The following is a 13,679-nucleotide window of genomic DNA, read 5'->3' as shown; positions in this document are numbered from 1 at the left end:
CTCCCTCCCTCCCTCCCTCCCTCCCTCTCTCCCTCCCTTCCTCCTCTACCTAGTATGTCTCCCTCCATTATCTTTCTACACGATGATGCAACCCAGGAGGCTCTCACCAATACCTAGCTAATAATACCATGCTTTCAAACATATAAATTTTTTAGCTATATAAGCATATTTTCTCTATTCGGTTCCTAGCTTCAAACATGTTGTAACAGTAATAGAAAACTGGCTAGTAGTACATGGGTCCTGGAAATGAGAGATGTAGATGATGGGAAGGCACCATCCAGGGTATGGCTTGAGGGTGTTAACTAAGATGGAGTCTACCAATGGAAATTTTGCATAAAATATTATAACTCACCACAGTCTGAAGAATGTCTACTCATGACGTTGAGTATTAGTTCAAAACTAGGGAGAAAAGGGTGTCTCCATAGGGGTAGAAAGATAATGGAGAAGACAGAATAGTTATAGTGAGAATTTAGAGCTATTATAAAGGAGTGTGAGTTCACGAAAAAGGACAGGTATTAGATTATCTTTCCAAGGGGCTTTATTAGGAAAGTAATGGGCTCATAGCTATAGGCATGCAAGAGAGAGCCCTTAGTAGGAGAGCTAGCATTACAACCATAGGCATCCATGTTGGAGTCCTGAATAGGAGAACAATTAGAAGATATATAGTATCATTACCATAAGCAGCCATGAAGGCCCTGGGGGGTAGATATGAGAATCTCTAGGTCCCTCTGTTCCCTTCAGATCCAAAAAAGAAAAGATTCTACAGTAAGTTTTGTTGAAGAGGTAGATAATCTCTATACTATGTGACCTATCAATTCTGGTTTGCTGTGATAAAACATCGTGGTCAAAAGCAACTTAGGGAGACAAGGGTTTATTTGGCATATACACTCAGGTACCTGTCTATCTCTTATGGAATCAGGCAGACAAGCAGAAACTGTGAAATAATGCTACTTATGAGCTTGCTTCCTATGGCTAAAGCTCAGCTAACTTTCTTATATAGGCCAGAACCACCTACTAGGGTTGGCACGACTCACAGTGGGCTGGACCCTTCCACATCAATCATCAATCAAGACAGTTATTCTCAGACATAGCCACAAGGCAATTTGATAAAGACAGTTCTTCCATTAGGGTTCCCCCTTCCTAGGTGATTCTAGATTGTCTCAGGTTGACAATAAAAACTAACCATCACAGTAACCTAACCTAGCCTATAGACATAATCCAGAAGGCACTGATAAAAACTAGCTACAACTCTAGGTTGTCTTGAGCTTTTTCACAACCATAAAGTTAAGAAGCTGTAAGCTTAGAGGTTTTTTAAAAATCATCTGTGTCCCAAAATTAAAGGGTGGGTCCTGATTTCTAGGAGAGAAAGAATGAAACTAGAAGGACTGTGGCCTAACAGGAGCCAGGTCTCTTGCTGTTGGAAAAGGGTGATACTAAAGGGAGAAAAAGCAGAAAGAAACTCAGGGCTATAATCAGAAATACTGGTATGGGGCTGCAGAGATGGCTCAGTGGTTAAAAGCACTGACTGCTTTTCTGGAGGTCCTGAGTTCAAAGCCCAGAAACCACATGGTAGCTCACAACCATTTGTGATGAGATCGGATTTTCCCTTCTGGTGTGTCTGAAGACAACTAAAGTGTACTTACATATAATAAATAAATAAATAAATAAATCCATTTAAAAATATATTGGTGTGTCTTCATGGGTTTCAAGATGAACACACAACTTCACTGTGTGCCTTAGTTACTCTTCTGTTGCTGTGATAAAATGACATGACCATAGTTACTTAGAGAAGAAAGGTTTTCTTGAAGCTTACAGTTGAGACTCCATAATGGCAGAGACAGCCTGGTGGCTGGAATAAGAAGCTAACAGTTCACATCTTGATCCATAAATACAAAACAGAGAAAGCAAACCAGAAGTGGGGGAGGCAATTTAATTTCAAAGTAATGCCTCCAGAGGCCTGCAAGTTCTAACCCCTGACACTATTAATGATGCTCTGTTATGCTAGCAGACAGGAGCCTAGCATAACTGTCCTCTGAAAGGCTCCACCCAGCAGCTGACCAAAACATGTGTAGAGACCCACGCTCAAAAAGTCTTGAAGAAGAACTGGGGGAAGGATTGAGGGAACCAGAAGGAATAAGGTTTCTACAAGAATACCAACAGTGTCAATTAACCTGGACTCTTAGGGTCTCCCAGAGACTGACTCACCAACCAAAGAACATACATGGGCTAGACCAAGGTCCCCACACATATGTAGCAGATGTGTAGCTTGGTCTTAATGGAGGTCCCCCAACAACTGGAGTGCGGACTGTTCCTGACTCTGTTGCCTGCCTGTGGATCCTGTTCCCCTAACTGCACTGCCTTTTCTGGCTCCAGTGGGAAAGTATGTGCCCAGTCCTGTAGAGATTTTATGTGCCAAGGTGTGTTTGTACCCAGCGAGGGCCTCCCACTTCTCATAGGAGAAAGGGAAATGGAGAAGGAGCTGTGGGAGAGGTGACTAGAAGGAGTAGGTGCTTCAATGGACATGTAAAGTCAGTGAATGAATAACAAATAAACAAATAGGAAAAATAAATACACCACCTAACCAACCACAGAACAGTGTCACGACCTGGAGACAGGTGTTCAAATGCCTGAGATTACGGTGGACATTTTCCATTCAAACTACCACAGTATTTCTAGAAGTCTTGTGCACAGCCCCTAGCTCTCTCCACTCAGAGGACATACAATTTGTAACATCCTAGAATTGAGCACCTGCAGCACCAGGCCTTGACTTTCAAATATTATTATCCACTTAACTGAACCAAGACCCCTTGAAGAGTGGTGGAATCCATGTCCAGCACAGTTATGCAAGGCTCCTGTCTGTAAGCATCATAGCATGGGGTTGCTCAGAGAGTCATGTAACATTTCAGAAGTAGCCAGAGCTCAACATCATGGAGTACCATGACTGTTCTGGGAAATTTGAAAATAAATGCCCATAGTGAATAATTCTATAGGATAAAGCAAAAACCAGGAGTTCTCATCAATAAAAACTAAAGTCAAGTGGAAAGTAAAGTCTCTCAAATAGTAAACTATTTCTAAACACCTCTGTACAAAATATCAAATTCCCTTTATCCTTCCTTCTTTCACTTTCTGGTGATGAAACACAGGACCTTGCAGTATTGTGGGCAGGAATTTTCCCACTGAATTATGTGTACAGAATTAAAAGTATTAATTGGAAAGAGATCCATATAAAAGGAAGATCTCTGGTGGGTACATCTTAAATGACCAAAATTAATTATTCTGAGTGATTTGACCAATCAGAATGATGTATCTCCCCAACAGGATGTAAAAAAGAACAAAGTGGGATAGAAAGAGGGTAACAGCATTTGCTGTGTAAGCATAATCCCAGCACTCACACAAAAAGCTAGACACGACCTTGTCACCATCTATGAGCCCAGTACTGTGGGAGTATAGAAACAGGAGGATCATGAGAGTTTGCAATCACAAGTCTGGCTCCAAATTCAGTGAACAGAACCTGTCTCAAAGAAATAAGGTGAAGAATGATAGAACAGGATACAAGATGTTCCATGTCTACAATCATGTGCACAGGCATGTGCACCCATGCATACACATGCGCATACATCATACACTACACTAACATAAGCACATACTTTTCATGTGGTTTGTGAATTGTATCTTGGGTATTCTGATTTTCTGGGCTAATATCCAATTATCAGTGTGTGCATATCATGTGTGTTCTTTTGTGATTGGGTTACCTCACTCAGGATGATATCTTCCAGATACATACATTTGCCAAAGAATTTCATAAATTCATTGTTTTTAATAGCTGAGTAGTACTCCGTTGTGTAATTGTACCACATTTTCTGTATCCATTCCTCTGTTGAAGCACATCTAGGTTCTTTCCAGCTTCTGACTATTATAAATAAGGCTGCTATGAACATAGTGGAGCATGTGTCCTTCTTACCAGTTGGAACATCTTCTGGATATATGCCCAGAAGAGGTATTGCTGGGTCTTCAGGTAGTACTATGTCCAGTTTTCTGAGGAATCACCAAACTGATTTCCAGAGCGGTTGTACCAGATTGCAATCCCACCAGCAATGGAAGAGTGTTCCTCTTTCTCCACAACCTGGCCAGCATCTGCTGTCATCTGAGTTTTTTATCTTATCCATTCTGACTGGTGTGAGGTGGGATCTCAGGGTTGTTTTGATTTGCATTTCATAAACCACATGAAACTCAAAAAGAAGGAAGACCAAAGTGTGGATACTTCAGTCCTTCTTAGAAGGAGGAACAATATCCATGTTACTTATCTATCTTTCTCTTATGCGTCTCTATGTATTGTATATGTCATGAAACTACAAGGAGGACAATTTACTGGAAGTAAAGTCTGAAGAGTTGGAGGAGGAAATTGGGAGATGAAAATGACAATATTTCATGTCTTATTTTACATGCAGAATTTAGATTAAAATACAAGTTTGTGCACACGTATAAGAACAGGAGGATCTGGATTATTTGAAAAAGGAAGAAGACCCACATAAGAGAGAAGGAAGGCCAAAAGGAGGTAATGAGAACAAATATTAACAAAGTATAATTATCTATCTGTATAAAATGCTATGATGAACCCCATTATCTTGAATGCCATCTAAGAAATAATACATTTTGACAAAAAGAAACCAGCTTTTGCTTGGGGAAAAATGAGTAATGCTTTTTGAAAACTTTCTCTGCACCAGAGCAGGGCTAAGATCTTGGGACTAGAGCACAGCCCCAATGCACATCTATTCCACAGATGATTAAAGTGAGACACTGGAATGAAGGAACTTTATTGTGCTCTTACAGTGAGCAGATTGTGGAAGTGAGACCTAAATCAGAAAAGATCCTTTAAGAGTGAGTTATAGATGAAAGGGATAGAAAGGGGACAAGGGGGGCTAGCAGGAAGGAAGCACTGAGGCAGCAGGTAAGACAAGAAAGGTAAGTATCATCCTGAAGCAGATTGAAGAGAAGATCTTGAGGGAGAATGCAAGCCACAACAGCATGGTAGGAAGTAGAGAAATAAAGGACACTTCGAGGTGACGCAAGATGCAAGAGATGGTGAGTTGATCTGAGCAGTTGCCTTTGGACTTGAACCTGTGCCCCTAGACTTGACATCATTAGACATCATTAGACATCATTAGACATCATTAGATAAACAAATACTTACACAGTAAGTATAGATAATGGGAATTCTCCTTAAGCCGTGGAATGTGATTAGGTCTAGGTTTTCTCGTGGAAGAAGTAACTTTCTTTGAATTCATACAGTGGTCTGTATATGGCTTCAGATACTCTAGCCTTCTTCAACAGGCAAGGCAACCTGCATAGATTATCATAGCGACCTGTAACTCCTCTTTCCCAGGCACTACTTGCAGAGTTGGCATGTATTAGTGGAACTACCATCTGTGCTCTCTCCAAAGTCCACCATCAGCTGTCCCTTTGTGAAGAAGAACCACAGCAAAGCCCTTAGACATCCTGCACTGTGTCTCCCAAGCAGGTCTCCTTGTTCACCCTTGGGAAGTTCATAGGATTCCTGAGAGTGGAATGAAGAGCCGCTGTGAATGTCATGTGATAGACATTTCTGGGACCAGCAGTGAGGACTTGCTGTTACGTGTCAAGGACTGTGATGTGGTGGTCATTCACTGAATGCTCTTTGGTTACAAGAAATTTCTCAGCCATTTGTCCCCCTGGGCAACTTCAACATCCATAGCAACCTACTCTACTCTGCTTTCTGCTTCAGAAAGCCACACACTCCAGCTATGTTCACTCTGTCTTCTCCTGTAGACAGATGCAAGCTAAAGTGGGAAGAATGGTTTCATTCTTCTCATAACAGCTTACTTTTAGGATAGAGGATAAAACCCAGGGTCTCATACACACGAAACAAGTATTCTACCAATGAACCACGCCAACAGCACCTCACTGGGGGATTCTAAGCAGGGCATCTATCACTGAGCCACAAACCTAGCTCCTCATTGAGGGATTCTAGGCAGGGGCTTTACCACTGAGCCACTTCATCCCTTTGACAGGTGATTCTAGGCAGGGCTCTACCCTTAGACAAAGTTGTAGCCCCTCACCAGAGTAATTCTAGGCAGGACCTCAATTGCCAACTTTCTCGTCCAGCAGGACTTAGTTATTCCGTGGATCGAGAAGGACCAGGGCCCGAAAGAGAAATGAGCAGAGAAAGGGAAGCGAAACCAAGCAAAGAGTTGTCAAGGTCTGTTTAACGAAGGCTAGGAGCCTCATTATAAGCACACAGTGAGAGAAAATAGGGAAGGGTTGAGGGGGCATAATAAAATACAGAGAAAGGGATGGACATCTGGGGCAAATGCTGATTACAGGCTTCTCCTAGCTTACCTTGGAATGTCGGCCCTAAAACTGTCCCGGGCGGCCTTCAAACATTCTGCAGTTTATCTTGGAGTGCCAGCCCTGACCTCAGAGTCCCAGGAAGCCATCAAACATCTTGTAGCTATCTTGGAGTGCCATAAACATTCCCAGGCGCCAAACGGAGACATGGAGGAGGAGGTGAAGCTGCCTTAATCTAAGCATTTCTAGGTGCCAAGTGAAGGAGGGAGTGAAGCTGGCAGTCTCAGGCGCCAGGTGGAGGCAATGAAGGAGGGGGTGACATAATTCCCTTCAAAGGGTCAGCTGGGTCTTTAGGGTGAGAGTAACTGCAGGACCTAGTTCCCCACGGTTTGGTCTCTCTCAGCCAACCATACCCACAACCCTCACACAAGATTACTGAAACTTAGCTCTGAAGTCAAGACACATAACAGCAAGTCCTCACTGCTGGTCCCAGATAGTTTCATTGTCTCATATTTTTTTTTCTCCAAATCTCAATGTCATCTGAAATACACCATCATCAAGAAAAACATATGTCAAGTTAGGATTTTTGTGGGAACAGTCTGCTAATTAAGGTCAAAGTTCACTGTGACTGGATAGGCTCTGAGCTCGGGGGAATATGGAAAAGTTCCTTCTTTGACAGGGTTTCTCCTTCTCTAAACCTGTCTGGAGAAGTCTAAATGCCACCCCCACCCCCCAATACTCACCTCTACCTGAGGAATGTCATGTAGTCTCAATTAGTTTATAGGATCAATTTCCTTTCTCCTGAAAAAAAAAAAAAAAACTTCTTCAGCCAGCACCTAAGATTCCTGAAATGCTTCCCCAGGCGAAGCCATTCCAGGTACCCTAAGCCATCCTGGATGTCCCTGCCTTAGTCCCCCAAAACTTTATAAGCTTTCAATTGCCCTAAGCAAAGTGGACCTGCCTATTGACAAGCAGGTCCTAGTGTGGTCATTCACCATACATAATCACAGAACTTCTGAAACCCCTGATCCACATCTCTGCTCCCACTCATGTGGTTTGTATTGGCAAACAATCCACAAGAGCAGGGAGACCCACCTATTGTGTCCATTATGTCAGGGATAGAAAACTATTTCTATAGCCCAATCATTCTGGCCCACCACTTGGCTTTATCAATAAAGAGGTTATATATTGCATTATGAAATGAAGCCTATGCTCTACTATCTATCCTCTATTACTGCACAAAGGAGAGAGAATGTCTTCTTTTCCATTTTAACCTGTATTGTCTGGAGCTACGGCCAATGCAGGTGAATAAGAAATATTTTCTAAAAGAAGGAATAAAGGGGGCTGAAGATATGGCTCAACAGTCATCAGTAATAGCTACTCTTCAAGGAGAGATAGAGTCAGTTTGCAGCACCCACATGGTGGCTCACAACCATCTACAACTCTAGTTCCAGAGGGTCTGATGCCCGCTTCTGCCTCATCGGGCAAGAGGCATGCACGTGGTATGCATACATACATGAAGATAATATAACCATAAGCATAAAATAAAAATATCTTTAAAAAGCATCTTTAAAACATGAAAGAAAGATATCAGAAAACACTAGATGAGCATGGGAGAGCACAGCTATCGTTGTAACACTTGGAGACCAAGGCAGGAGGATTGTGACTTTGAGCTGAGGCTAAGCTACATAGTGAGACTCTGTCTTAACAATAAAATTAGCAAGGGCTCAGAAATGGCTTAGCAAAACTCACACTACCCTTTCAGAGGACTGAACTTTAGTTCTGATCACCCACGTCAAATGATTCATAACTATCTGCAATCCCAGCTCAGGGGAATCCAATGCCTCTGTCCTCTGAGCACTCACATGTGAAACAGTCCAATACAAATACACAAAACTAACAATAATTTTAAAAAATAACTTCAAAAGAAAAAAGGGGGCAGTAGAAAGAAAGAGGTATAGCTGCATATGACTCGCAGCTGCAATCTCAGCACGTAGAAAGTTGAGGGAATGGGGTCCTGAGTTCAAAGATACCTTGGGTGATAATAGTGAGTCCCTATCTATAGAAAGAAAAAAGACAGGCTTTATACTATATCCCTTATAAGGAACCCCACTCTGAAGGCAGAGTGGTAGAGAGGTCCAGAGAGCCCAGTCTGGTACATATAGCAGGGCCGAGACTAATAGGATCACCATGATACATGCTGAGCCACACCTACAATTGTCCATCCAGGACTGTATAATGAATGTGGATGCCCAGGTGGAAGAAACAATACATTCAGCTAGAACACAAATGTCCCAATAAAGAGAGGAAATAGGAAGAACTGTCCTAAACAGAAACTAAAATATGACACCCTTTTAGAGGCCACAGGATAGACAGAATGAGGCTTCCTAATCATTCTCTTGAGCTTCAGATGTTGAAATGTGGATCAAGTGTCTCTAAGATACAGCACTGACAGCCCAGTCCTGTGACTCCTTACCCTGTTTTGCTCACACACCTACCTCCACAGTTGTCTTTGTTGAACAGAGTAAAGTGCATGACAACAGGTCCTGTTTCCCCTCGGAGGACATAGCAGCTTGCTGGGGCTTTGGCCCACTCCTTCAGCTGATCCTCACTCACCTCAGGGAAGGGGATTTCATGGTGTTGGCAGTAATCTGCTGTGGCCCTGATGGTCTGAGAAGGGGAAAATATGTGGCCTTGAGACACACTGAAATCTCAGCAAAGACCTCAGGAGTACAGTGCATGATTGTTATTGAGTTTGGCTTGTACAGAAGACATCTTGTATCACTGAGGGCTAGTGAATAGTTTTTGCAAGGGTTGAGAATAACTTTGGTGTCTGTATGAAGGACAATGTGATCAGATGAGGGGACACTAACAAATATTTAGAATCAGTAAATCTCATTTCCTCCCTGAGAGCAACTTTATTTTTAATTAAATGTATTAGAAATTTAGTTCTTCACTTTACATCTGAATATCATCCCTCAGTTCCCCCTTTTCACAGTTCTTCCCCCAATTCCCCTCTCCCCTTCCTCTCTGAGAAGAGGAGCACCTCATGAGCCCCTCCCCCCCCCACACACATACATATCAATTACTGCAGGATTAGATTCATCCTCTTTCACTGATGCCAAACAAGGAGGCCAAGTTAGGGGAATAGGATTCACATGCAGGCAACAAATTCAGGGTCTACCCCACTCCAGTTCTTAGGAAACCTGCATGAAGGCCAAGCTGCACATCTGCTATGGTTCAGTATCTGGGAGCACCTCATGGTCTAGGTTACCTGACTGTGTTGGTCTTCCTGTAGAATCCCTATTCTCTTCATGTCCCTCAATCCTTCCTCCAACTCTTCCACAAGACTCCATCTAATGTTTCACTGTGAGTCAGATATTCAAAACCAACCAATCTTATTTCCTCCCTGAGAAACTCTTTAACATCTACCTCTTAGGGAGACAAAGCCAGTCTCCATTACTGAATAACAGAAATGGAAAGTCAGCCACTCAAAATTTTTTAGGTATTTTCTTCATTTACATTTCAAATGCTATCCCCAAAGTCCCCCATACACCGCCCCACTCCCCTACCCACCCACTCCCACTTCTTGGTCCTGGAGTTCCCCTGTACTGAGGCATATAAAATTTGCAAGACCAAGGGGTCTCTCTTCCCAATGATGGCCGACTAGGCCATCTTCTGCTACATATGCAGCTAGAGACACAAGCTCCGGGGGTACTGGTTAGTTCATATTGTTGTTGTAAATAGCCCAATTGTTACAAGGAAAGTAAGCCAGTCAGCTTTCTACTGCTGTAGCAAACACCCAAGACAATCAGCTTACAAAGTAAAAAAAGTTGGTTTGGGATCACAGACTTAGAAGTTCCAGGTCATGATCAGTTGGCTATGTAGTAGGGGTATATGACAGAGCAAAAGTGCTCATCACACGACAAATCAGGGAGGAGAAAGAGAAAGGATTGTGCTGTTCTTTGACAAAATGAGTCCAATGAACTAGAGGCCTTACACCAGATCAGTGGTTCTCGGCCTGTGGGTCATGACCCCTTTTGGGGTTGAGTGACCCTTTCACGGGGGACACCTAAGACTCACAGAAAACACAGATATTTATATTACAATTCATAACGATAGGAAATTCCAGGTATAAGGTAGCAACAAAAATAATGGGGGTCACCACAACATGAGGAACTCTATTAAAGGGTCACAGCATTAGGAAGGGTGAGGACCACTGCATTAGTTGCATCCCCTCACTGTTCTAACACTCCCCAACTTCTATACCAAAGGACTAAGTTCTGAAAACATGGGCTTCTGGGGTACACTTCAAATTCAGCAATAGCAGTCAGCCAAGAGAAACATAAATGTAAAATATAAATCTCTACCCAGCAGCAATATTGGTAAGCAGCTATATAAATTTGCCACCAAGCCTGATGATATGAGAGTGATTAAATATAAATATACTTTTATACATTTGCATGTATTTATAAAGAAATATATTATGTGTGTATATTTTTAAAAAATTATAAATACATACTAAATGTGCTTATTGTGTGGTGTGTGTGTGTGTGTGTGTGTGTGAGAGAGAGAGAGAAAGAGAGAGAGAGAGAGAGAGAGAGAGAGAGATCAGAAGACAATTTATGAGATCTGCCACATGAGTCTGGAGGACTGAATTCAGGTTAGCAACACATACCTGCAAAAATCTTATAGCTTTTTAAACATATGATACTTATGTGTGTCCATGAATGATGTTAGAGGATCCATGCATGCCATAGCACCCCCAAAACACAATTATCCAATATCCACTCACATCCAGACCCTAAGTTTCTTCCTGCACAGACCCATCGCTGGAAAAGGCCATCTCAAATACATAAAAAATTCTCTTCAATTACCTCTAGAGGGTCCCCAGCACTGAAGTCAAATGAGAGGATGAGGTGAGCTTCATGCACAGGAGACAGAATAAGTGGGTAGGGAGTGTTGATGGCTAAACCAGCATCCCACCAGATGGAGAAACTCTCGGCTGCACATGGTCTCATCTGCAATGTTACCTAAACCAAGGAAAAGAACTTGTCTAATCTACAGCCAGAATGTAAGAATAGGAAGCAGTTTGTACAGACAAAACTCTCTGTCTCAGAGAGGTGATCAGGGACCCATGTCCAGCTAGAGTTCACATCTGCTACTTTCTAGACATGGTTTGAGTGTGCTCCAGAGACTGGAAGCTTGGTCAGCAGTGTGAAGTATGGAGATGGAGGAATTTTTAAGAGAAAAGGCTTAGTGGAAGGTGGAGGCACAAGCCTTAGAAGGGATTTGTGTTGCATTAAATTAGCTCTGGAAAGAGCAAAGTATTTATATAATTAGACCAATCCATCCATAAATATGTCCCTAGTATATGGAGGTATTCTATTTTAATGAAGGATGTCATATCATGAAAGAATAAACTGTGGTGATGTCTACATCCTTTTAGAATTGGAGGAAAACATCACCATTTCATGAACATTACTATACTTTCTATTAATATTGAAAAGACCGTGTGTCTCTCACTGTGAACCACTACCATGGGCAAGTTCGACCACGCTATCCAGAGAGAGAGAGAGAGAGAGAGAGAGAGAGAGAGAGAGAGAGAGAGAAGTGGTGTGCCTGTTCCACAGCATATATGTGGAAATCAAATGATAACTGTTTTAGTCAGGGTTTCTATTCCTGCACAAACATCATGACCAAGAAACAAGTTGGGGAGGAAAGGGTTTATTCAGCTTACACTTCCATACTGCTGTTTATGTTGCTGTGTTCAGTTGCTATCCCTGGAAAGTCTGATGTTTTCTGACATAAAACAGAGGAGTGGATATGGGCCATTTTCCTTGATTCCTTGGACCTCTCTCTCTCTCTCTTTCTCTCTCTCTCTCTCTCTCTCTCTCTCTCTCTCTCTCTCTCTCTCTCTCTCTCTCTCACACACACACACACACACACAAATAAATGAATGTGATAAACACGTTAAAAGTTAATTACCCATGTGACTTACTGCATATGTCCTGATTTGAGAGACTCTGCACAGCTCATCTTTCTGACTTCTTCTACTACTTTCAATGTTGCTTTCTTCTGTGGCACAATCACATCCTGCTTTGTTGTGGGATGATGGACTTCTGAGGTGAGTATTGGTTCCCTGTGGTTTCTGTAGAAATTAACCTAGATGAATAGTCCTTAAGGCACATTAACCCACCAGTCTAGCCTTACTTTGCAATGAATATCAGATAACTGTCATAATGTTATGGATTGAATTCAAATAGCCATTTAAACAACAGAAGTCTGGCACAGAAAAAAAAAAAAAGTAATTAGGTCCTTGTAGAAAGTTTGTTGAACACAAATTGGAAGATTCTGTCTATAAACCAGATGTTTCTATCTTTTCAGCCATTGGCTCAGCCCTGAGGACAATGGTTCCATCATATTTTGGCTATTGTTATGACTTTTGGTAGGATAAGGCTAAGCTTATCATGAACACACTATCCTCCTGAAGGCTACTCCACGCTGTTTCTTCTTCCCCTACCAGACTTGCTGATGGACACTGGGGAGGAAGTTCATTGTAACTACACCCCAACCATTAAAGAACAGTGAGCTCTAGGGCTAGTAGTGACTCCTGATCTGTCCTACCCCAATCTAGAAGTTCCTTCCATCTGAAAGGCTTTAGATATTTCAAGTCCTTGTAGAAGTTGCTAGGAGATGGGCTAAGAGGCCCTGACACCTGAACCTGTCCAGATTCCCCAAACACATTCATCCACCAAACACTCTTCCCTCCTGTGGAAGGAACTGATGAAAGCAGGCAAATTGCACCAGACAAAATGAGCTCTGGCGAAAGTAACTACCAACTGAGAGTTACCATTCTCAGTGACCATCAGCAGTGATATAATTCATGAACCCTACACAACAGTTGTTTTTAGTTTCAATGTGATGGGTTGCTTTTATTCTACTTACCAATTGTTCCATCCCTGTACTAGCTGAGTTTCTCTAGCAACGTAACTGCTCACTGCTAAGTGCTCACTGTTGGGAAGTCAGTTTACAGACAGCTTCAATGACACAAACACATATAAAAGGAAAGTTTGGTAAAAAGATTTTGGTACTTACAGACCTTTGGGATGCTCAGCAGGCCTCCTGCACAGAGGATAGATGGAGAGGAGTGGCAACCAGCAATATATACTGGGGAACTAGGTTGTGAGTTGCTTCAAGGTGCTTCAAACAAATGCCTGGATGGTACATTTAAAGGAAGCCCAGCCTATGGGGGGGAGGGGGAGTGCTCTCTAGTTTTTATCAGTATTGCAACCTGGCACCAGTTGGGCATGGTAAAGAACTAACTGGAAATTGTGTCAAAAGGGAACTAACTG

The sequence above is a fragment of the Mus caroli genome, chromosome 7 (genome assembly GCF_900094665.2).
Source record: "Mus caroli chromosome 7, CAROLI_EIJ_v1.1, whole genome shotgun sequence".
Taxonomy (NCBI): Eukaryota; Metazoa; Chordata; class Mammalia; order Rodentia; family Muridae; genus Mus; species Mus caroli.
Note: the sequence above shows the minus strand (reverse complement) of the source record.